Raw genomic sequence first — 9,995 nt, 5'->3', positions numbered from 1 at the left:
TGCAGTATTTATTCTGTCCATTAGTAACTACTATTGATAACATTGTAATACTATTAGAACTTAATATAAAAGTTCAACCTACTTTTTTTTTTTTTTTACATTTCAACACTGGATATTAATCAGAAAGACAGTATAAATTAGTATGGTTGAAATCTTTATGTCAAAAATTTATAATAAATGTTTGGTATTAGTCCACATACAGTTAAGTTTTTGGTGTAAAGTTATTTGGCTTCAAGAAAGAACATTTGGTTTACTTCACTAACAGGAATATCTCTTAGTGCTGGGATGGCCTCTTCTTGGTCTTTCTGGTGCTGCTGATTTTTGGCATAGTCATCTGTGATACTATGAATGGAGTCGAGTAGAGAGGTACTCATCATGTTTATTCCAAATAAGAGGATATAACCGATGACTACGGTAATGAGGAGATACACAGGCAGAACAACAGCCCAATACTTTTGAGGCCAATAAGTTAAGCCTAAGGAATTTAGCCAAGATTCAGGAATAAAAGCCCACACAAGATACAGTATGAAGCCAAACTGGGAGCTTAAGAAAAGAACCAAGCCATAAATTGCTCTTTCTGGCAATGGTGAATTTTCCACCATTTTCCCTATGGCTTTAGATATTCTTGGGTCCTCCAAGCGCCGACTCCTACACACAATTTTGAGTGATAGCAATGGTCCCTACCTTGTTTCTGTCTTTATGGGAGTATACTTAATGTTAAACCATTTAATATGATGTTTGCTCTTCAGTTCAGTTCAGTTCGGTCGCTCAGTCATGTCCGACTCTTTACGACCCCATGAACTGGGGGTTCAAAAGCACGATACTTTTGAACTGTGGTGTTGGAGAAGACTCTTGAGAGTCCCTTGGACTTCAAGGAGATCCACAAGTCCATCCTAAAGGAGATCATTCCTGGGTGTTCATTGGAAGGACTGATGTTGAAGCTGAAACTCCAATGCTTTGGCCACCTGATGTGAAGAGCTGACATTTGAAAAGACCCTGCTGCTGGGAAAGATTGAGGGCAGGAGGAGAAGGGGACAACGGAGGATGAGATGGGTGGATGGCATCACTGACACAATGGAAATGGGTTTGGGTGGACTCCGGAAGTTGGTGATGGACAGGGAGGCCTGGCGTGCTGTGGTTCATGGGGTTGCAAAGAGTCGGACACGACTAAGCAAATGAACTGAACTGAACTTAGTTTCTCAGAAAAAGAGAATAAAAGACTCTTCATCATAGTTAGGAAATAGCCTTTGTCTCTTGTTTTACTTAGTGTTTTTTCCAGAAGCTCTTCTTGACTTTTCTTAGCTGTTGTATAATTGTACAGTTTTCAACTTGATTTTCATCCATGTGATTAATTAGGTTGAGGTTTCCTAATTTTTGACTATCTGTAAGGGGCCAAAGTAATTTTTATTTTTTAGGTTTATTCTTAGGTGGTTAATAGTTTTTGCTGCCATTGTGAATAGAATCTTATTTTCTATTACATTTTCTAATTGGTTATGGCTGGTATATAGGAAAGCTATTGATTTTTTTTTTTTACGTTGATCTTGTATGTGGTCACCTTGCTGAATTTTCTTATTAATTCTAATAGTTTGTCAATTGATTTTCTTGAGTTTTTCTATGTAAGCGATAGTGTCATTTGCAAATAATCACAATTTGCCTCTTCTTTTCTAATGTTTATACCTCTTATTGCTTTCCTTCTCTTTTTGAATTAGAGAAAGTAAATGATACCATTTGAATAGTAGCGGTGATAAAAGTCATTCTTGTCTTGTTTCTGACTTCAATTGGAATGTGTGTCTATTACTTCACCATTAAGTATGGCATTTGCTGAAAGTTTTTATCATTGTTTTATTAAAAACAAACAATGCATCAAATTAAAGCTGTTTTTTTTCTACATGCTAGGAAATTTTTTCTTTTATATCATTAGTGGATGTTGAATTTAAGACAGTCATTTAAATTTTTTTATTTATTAATATAATAAGTTAAATTGATATATAACCTAATGCTGAGCCATCTTAGCAATGCTGGGATAAATCCTCTTTGAGCTTGATGAATTACTCTTTCAATACACTGCTGGATTTAACTTTTAAGATTTAATTTAAGATTTTTGCTTCATTGCTCCTATGTGGGATCATGTACATATATTTTTTCTCTTGCCCTTACCTGGCTTTGGCTTCAGGATATGCCAGTCAGTAAAATGTGTTGTGTGGCTTTCCATCTTTTTCTTTCTTTTCTTCTCATTTCTAGCTTCCTTTCTTTCTTTAATGACAACTTGTTTTTTATACTTAAAGGCTGCTGAGAAACGATTACTAGTCCTATTAAAGAAAATCTAACATCTTAATTGAAAACTATGGTAACTATATGTACTCATTAACTACTACTGAAGTTTTCTAAAACAACTTGAAGACATCATGTGCGTGTTTAATTTCAGCACAATGGTTTCAAGACCAAGTATACATGTTACATGCATTAAGGCTAGATTATAAATGATTGTCATCACCATCATCATTATCAATATCACCTTCACATTTTTTTTTAACTTGTTTGATGACTCATTCTCACTTCCACTGTATAATCATAAGGGATTTGATTTAGGTCATACCTGAATGGTCTAGTGGTTTTCCCTACTTTCTTCAATTTAAGTCTGAATTTGGCAATAAGGAGTTCATGGTCTGAGCCACAGTCAGCTCCTGGTCTTGTTTTTGCTGACTGTATAGAGCTTCTCCATCTTTGGCTGCAAAGAATATAAACAATCTGATTTCGGTGTTGACCATCTGGTGATGTCCATGTATAGAGTCTTCTCTTGTGTTGTTGGAAGAGGGTGTTTGTTATGACTAGTGCATTTTCTTGGCAAAACTCTATCAGTCTTTGCCCTGCTTCATTCTGTATTCCAAGGCCAAATTTGCCTGTTACTCCAGGTGTTTCTTGACTTCCTACTTTTGCATTCCAGTCCCCTATAATGAAAAGGACATCTTTTTGGGGTGTTAGTTCTAAAAAGTCTTGTATGTCTTCATAGAACCGTTCAACTTCAGCTTCTTCAGCGTTACTGGTTGGGGTATAGACTTGGATTACTGTGATATTGAATGGTTTGCCTTGGAAACGAACAGAGATCATGCTGTCATTTTTGAGATTGCATCCAAGTACTGCATTTCGGACTCTTTTGTTGACCATGACAGCTACTCCATTTCTTCTGAGGGATTCCTGCCCACAGTAGTAGATATAATGGTCATCTGAGTGAAATTCACCCATTCCAGTCCATTTTAGTTTGCTGATTCCTAGAATGTCGACATTCACTCTTGTCATCTCTTGTTTGACCACTTCCAATTTGCCTTGATTCATGGACCTGACATTCCAGGTTCCTATGCAATATTGCTCTTTACAGCATCAGACCTTGCTTCTATCACCAGTCACATCCACAGCTGGGTATTGTTTTTGCTTTGGCTCCATCCCTTCATTCTTTCTGGAGTTATTTCTCCACTGATCTCCAGTAGCATATTGGGCACCTACCGACCTGGGGAGTTCTTCTTTCAGTATCCTATCATTTTGCCTTTTCATACTGTTCATGGGGTTCTCAAGGCAAGAATACTGAAGTGGTTTGCCATTCCCTTCTCCAGTGGACCACATTCTGTCAGATCTCCTCACCATGACCCGCCCATCTTGGGTTGCCCCATGGGCATGGCTTAGTTTCATTGAGTTAGACAAAGCTGTGGTCCTAGTGTGATTAGATTGACTAGTTTTCTGTGAGTATGGTTTCAGTGTGTTTGCCCTCTGATGCCCTCTTGCAACACCTACCGTCTTACTTGGCTATGTCAAGGCTATGGTTTTTTCTGTGGTCATGTATGGACGTGAGAGTTGGACTGTAAAGAAAGCTGAGCGCCGAAGAATTGATGCTTTTGAACTGTGGTGTTGGAGAAGACTCTTGAGAGTCCCTTGGACTGCAAGGAGATCCAACCAGTCCATTCTGAAGGAGATCAGCCCTGGGATTTCTTTGGAAGGAATGATGCTAAAGCTGAAACTCCAGTACTTTGGCCACCTCACGTGAAGAGTTGACTCATTGGAAAAGACTCTGATGCTGGGAGGGATTGGGGGCAGGAGGAGAAGGGGACGACAGAGGATGAGATGGCTGGATGGCATCACTGACTCGATGGGCATGAGTCTGAGTGAACTTCCAGAGTTGGTGATGGACAGGGAGGCCTGGCGTGCTGCGATTCATGGGGTTGCAAAGAGTCGGACACGACTGAGCGACTGATCTGATCTGATGACTCATTGGAAGTCTTTTATGATCATGTCATGTTAGTGGTAATAATAGTGGTTTTGGACCCTATTAATGATGGATTAATCCAAATATGGTGAACTGCTGGTGTTGCAAGAACTGATGCTTTTACAGCTGGGGACTGTGAAGCAGGAATCTGTACTGTACACCTTGGCTCTGTGAGGGACATTGGAGTCCCTACCTTAGTTGAGGGCTTCCCTGGTGGCTTAGCTGGTAAATAATTGATCTTAGTTGAAACAGACATGATTTGTGGGATTGGGTGACTGGAGTGGGAGTACTTGGTATGCCAACAACTGAGCCAACATTGACCTGTGGGATTGTTACTCTACCTGCAGAGTATATGTCTTTATTTGGTAAAGATTAAAGTCTATAGGTTGGAACAGCCAAGCAATATCTATCGAGTGGCAATTTGCTGCTGCTGCTAAGTCATGTCAGTCGTGTCCAACTCTGTGTGACCCCATAGACGGCAGCCCATCAGGCTCCTCTGTCCCTAGGATTCTTCAGGCAAGAATACTGGAATGGGTTGCCATTTCCTTCTCCAGTGCGTGAAAGTGAAAAGTGAAAGTGAAGTCGCTCAGTTGTGTCCAACTCTTTGCAACCCCATGGACTGTAGCCTACCAGGCTCCTCCGTCCATGGGATTTTCCAGGTAAGAATACTGGAGTGGGTCGCTATTGCCTTCTCCAAGTGGCAATCTAGGGCCTGAATATGGCTTGATTGATTGCAAAAGAGTTTGATTTCTTTCTTCAAAGTCTAATACAAAAATCTCTCGGGGAAGGAGAGGTAAAAGATTGGTTAGCACAGCACTGGATTGCCAATTACACATCATGAGCATCAACAGTAACTCTCTTAGAAATTTTTGCATCATCTAAAATTGTGGTCACAAATTGAAAGGCAAACTCCAACATCTGATTTACAACTCTTACCTCATATTCTGTAATCTCCATGTCCTTCAGGATTTGTGCCATCATCTCTGCATCTTTCAGCATGCTCTTGGGAGAAGGCATCTTGCCAAACTCCATATAATATCCAGCGATCAGACTTTTCGAGTTAAATCACTCACATGAACGTATTTCAGTGGTTTTGATGCAAGTCCTTTGCCTAGTGCCTGGTTTACCTTGCCTAACCTACCCTCCATCTCTGCCCTGTCGTGCACCCTGACCAGTGAGCAGGATGTTCAGCCTTTTCTTATTCTCTTAAATAGATTCTATAATGTGAAAATTATGTATCCTTCAAATGTGTTTCTCTCTTTATTAGGCTCTGATATCATGCTACTTTCCTGCCTTGAGGAAATTTCATCTTATATGCTCTAAAGTCAACTTATTTATTTATAAATGAGGAATAATCTTTCCCCTGAAGGTCAACTAGAACTCACCTATTTTAAACTCTCAGCCTGTTACCTTTTAACTTTGTCATTCAATGACAATATTTTCAGTTTTTCTATGGTTATTGCCCCATTTGGTTTTCTAATTCTTTTTGGAACAATTTTGGCTACTTTTTTTAAAAACTGGAAAACATAACTCAGAACTATGAGCTTTAACTGGTAAAGAAATCGATATCATAACAGGCATAAATTTGATATTTATTTTGGGGCAGTGAAAATCCAGGTAATCTTAAAGGTAGCCCTTGACCTGCTGCCAACTGATTATCACTTGCAATCAATTATCACTTGAATGAACGATGAAGGCAAAGTGTTGGTGAACTAAGTGGCCTCTGCCACAGAACAGTATGGAGGGAATAAGGGATTTGTGAACACAGTAAAGCGGAATTTCTTTCTGAACAGAGTGAAAAAAAAAAAAGAATGTGAAACTCAATACCCTAAAATTTTGATTCAAGACAAGTCCCAAACCACTGACTTTCTATGTCTATCATAAAAATAATTTATCTCTTGCAGTCATGGGGCTGATAGTAACTGAAAATCAAATCCAAAGTGTGATATTGAGGATTACTGTAGTATAATACCAATTAAATTCACAGCCTTGCCACTCTGTTATGTGAATGTCAGAGTGTTGACCAGAAAAGAAAGCAGTCAGCTAACTCAGAGCATCTAAAATCCTACCCGCCTTGAGTCTCCCCGGCCAGTGGAAGAGGCTTCTCTTCCCCTGCTGAGGCTAATGGGTGACTTCTGACAATCCTTGTCAGCAGGAGGAAATAGTGACACAGTTCTATGAAAGCCTTCTGTTGACCCCTTCTGGTAAATCAAGGTAAATTCCATGAAAATACACGTGAGTGATGTTTCTGCAGAGCCAGTGTTCTAGACGGTATCACGATGTCCTTTCCTAAGTACCAGTTGCTTCACCTTATACCCTCCTACCATATGAAAGTGACAGAATGCTATATTTTACTGATTCATATTTAAAAAAATAAAATGTTGTTGAGGCAAAATTCATATAACATAAAATTAATTATTTTAAAATGAACAATTCAGTGGCATTTAGTTCATTCCATACCTTTGAATGTGATTCCATATCTTTGAAATGGAATTTATGTTATAATCAATGATATGCTATAGTTTAATTGGCAATGTTTCATAAAATTCTTCATAGTGGAATATAAATAAAGGTGCACCTTTCAGTTGATGGTGTCTTAGAGTAGTTGAATTTGGGTACTTGGTGGTTTTCTTGGATTTTTGAGGAAGCACACTTTATATTTGGATGTCTTGCCAGCCACTCATCTACTGAGTTGACCCGAAAGACCATTAGCTTTGAGAGGAATCCAGAGCAAAGGAAACTGTCCAATTGGTCTAGCCTGCAATGTAAGTAGATGGGCCGCTTGGTCTCCATGACCCACCAGATTCCAGTCATGTTGCAATCACCTTGCTGATGGAGACTATAGCAAGCCCAGGAGCAGCAATGCAGAAGTGAAGAAAACCATGCTCTGTTTGATAAGTAACTGATCTCCTTTGAGAAACAGCTTTATCTTACTACTAGGCCCAGACAGAGACTGCATGCTTGTCCCTGGGACAACCAGGTGACCTTCCTTCCATAACCTGGAAACTAGTTGATCCATTCTCAAGTCTGTAGTGTTCAAAAGCATTCGTCATCAGATGGAAAGGATACAAATGAGACCAGGCCTAAGTGTCTTCTCCTTTGCCACCCATCCCTCGATAAACACTTATGTCTTAACAGGCAGAGGTTGTTTGAATGGATAAAGAAAAGCAAAACCCAAATACCTGCTGTATATAAGAGATGCACTCTAAAAGATGAAATAAAATGGAAGGAAAAAGTATATACCATGCAAACAGTAAGCTTGGGAAGGCTGGAGAGACTGTATGAGTTAAAGTATATTTCAAGACAAAAACTAGAGATAAAGATAGATACTTCAGGACCACCCTGGTGGTCTAGTGGTTAAGAATCCACCTTCCAAAGCAGGAGATGCAGGTTTGATCCCTGGTCAGAGAATTAAGGTCCCACATGCCAGGGGGCAACTAGAGAAATCTCACGTGCTGCAAGGGAAGATCACACACGCCACAACTAAGACCTGACCAAAATAAATAAATAAAATAAATATTTAAAAAGATAGATATTTCATAATGGCAAAGTGATCGATTCACCAGGAAGCTATAGGAATTATAAATTTGTTACAGCAGAGATTATAACCTAATGACAGAGTTTCAAAATATGTGGAACAAAAATTGACAGAACTAAAAGAAGAAATACACAATTCCATGATCATAGTTGGAGATGAAAAGAAACCCTCAGCCATAGACTAATAGACATAAAAATATCAAGAAAGACAAATTATGTGAACAATATCATCAAATATCTTGCCCTAATGGAAATTCATAAAACTGTATACCACAACTGCAGGATATATATTCTTTTCAAACATTGTACACATTGTACACATCAATGGACCATATGCTGAGCCACAGAACAAGTCTCAATAAATTTGAAAGCTTTGATATCATACAGAATATGTTCTCTGACAATAGAATTAAATTAGATATCAATAATCAGAAGCTACCTAGAAAACTCCCAAATATTTGGAAATTAAGCAACATAGTTCTAAACAATCCATGGATCAAAGAAGTAATCACAAGGGAAATTAGAATGATATTGAAAACATAAAATGAATAGCAGGATTCAGGATAAACTTTATAGCTCTAAGTACTTGTGATTGAAAATAAGAAAGGTCTATATACCCCTTGGGCTTTCTTATATGGACTTCCCTGGTGGCTTAGATGGTAAAGTATCTGCCCGCAATGCGGGAGACCTGGGATCAATCCCAGGGTTGGAAAGATCCCCTGGAGAAGGAGATGGCAACCCACTCCAGTACTCTTGCTTGGAAAATCCCATGGATGGAGGAGCCCGGTAGGCTACAGTCCATGGGGTCGCAGAGAGTCGGACACGACTGAGCGACTTCACTTCACTTCATATACCCCTTACGTTTTATCATGGAATGCTGGCTGGCATCCCCAGCGTTATGGTCCAATGGATCAAATAATTTTCAGTTCTCATTGGGTGGTTTCATGGCCTCTCACAGACAAGTGTTTAGTTTCTACAACAGTCATTGTAAGCCAAAAACTCCTTCTCAAGTAGTGGCCAGTGGTTTATGGGTGGGATCAGAGTCTTGCTTCAGAATCCTGGGTGCCCATGCTGTGATTCCCCAATTGGAATTGCCTGCAATGGCACCCCACTCCAGTACTCTTGCCTGGAAAATCCCATGGACAGAGGAGCCTGGTAGGCTGCAGTCCATGAGGTCGCTAGGAGTCGGACACAACTAAGCGACTTCACTTTGACTTTTCACTTTCATGCATTGGAGGAGGAAATGGCAACCCACTCCAGTGTTCTTGCCTGGAGAATCCCATGGACAGAGGAGCCTGGTGAGCTGCTGTCTATGGGGTCGCACAGAGTTGGACATGACTGAAGTGACTTAGCAGCAGCAGAAGGTATTAAGTAAGATTTCCGTCACAAAATATGTCCAAAACATTGGGTCTGTTGGATAATCAGGCCCAACTAGTAACACAGCTTGCACTGCAACCTAGGCCTATCTTTTGGAGCCAGGTTCCTCTCTAAACCTACAGGTTACTGATAAATGTAACATGAGAGCAGCACGCTCAAATATAGTACTCATGGCCTCCAAACCCAAGAGGGCCACCAAGCTTTCTAACTCTTTGAGGTGAGTGGTACAATGTGTGGCCTCTTGTTTCTTACTTTAATTTTTGTTTATCTATTTAGTGTAGACAAGCAAAAGAATTGTCTCACAAGGAAGTCTGTAAAAGACTCCAGATTTTGGAAGGACTGGCTCACCAAATAAAAAAATACATGTGTTTAAAAGAAAAAAAGAAAAATGTCTTAGCTTGAGCTGCTATAACAAAAATAACTATAGATGGAGTGACTTAAAAGATATGTATTTCTTAGAGTTCTGGCAACTGAGGAGACTGTTCTGCCAAAAAATTAAAAAAGCTCAATAACATAAAATAGACCACAGGAGTCTGCTCAGGAAAGCTGATAATTGATGACATGCAACTGGTAGGGGAAGGAGAAGGGAGATGCCTGCAAAAGCTAGAATTTCAAAAAAGCTGAAATGGTACAGAGAGATACCTCCCACAAATCCTGGAATCCATGGTAGGTGAGTGTGAAAACAGAAATCTTTTCCTTTGTGGAGAATGTTGGAAGCTTCTTCAATCTATCGCAAATTCTGGAGACTTCTGGGGGTGGGGACAGGGGCAGGGTTCCCAAGAATATCCCAGTGGGAGGAGGGAGCCACCCCTCACTTTGCCTGCTC

At 39.8% G+C, this 9,995-nt stretch overlaps 2 pseudogenes; both read right to left on the bottom strand.

Moving 5' to 3' along the window:
* Positions 1-221: 221 nt before the first annotated feature.
* LOC113890523 lies at positions 222-602 on the bottom strand (annotated as a pseudogene).
* A 1,872-nt stretch (positions 603-2,474) lies between these two features.
* LOC113890522 lies at positions 2,475-5,287 on the bottom strand (annotated as a pseudogene).
* Between the last annotated feature and the right edge of the window lie 4,708 nt (positions 5,288-9,995).

Source organism: Bos indicus x Bos taurus, chromosome 3 (genome assembly GCF_003369695.1).
Source record: "Bos indicus x Bos taurus breed Angus x Brahman F1 hybrid chromosome 3, Bos_hybrid_MaternalHap_v2.0, whole genome shotgun sequence".
Lineage (NCBI taxonomy): Eukaryota > Metazoa > Chordata > Mammalia > Artiodactyla > Bovidae > Bos > Bos indicus x Bos taurus.
The sequence above is the reverse complement of the archived record's forward strand: the minus strand, read 5'-3'. Positions and strand labels throughout refer to the sequence as shown.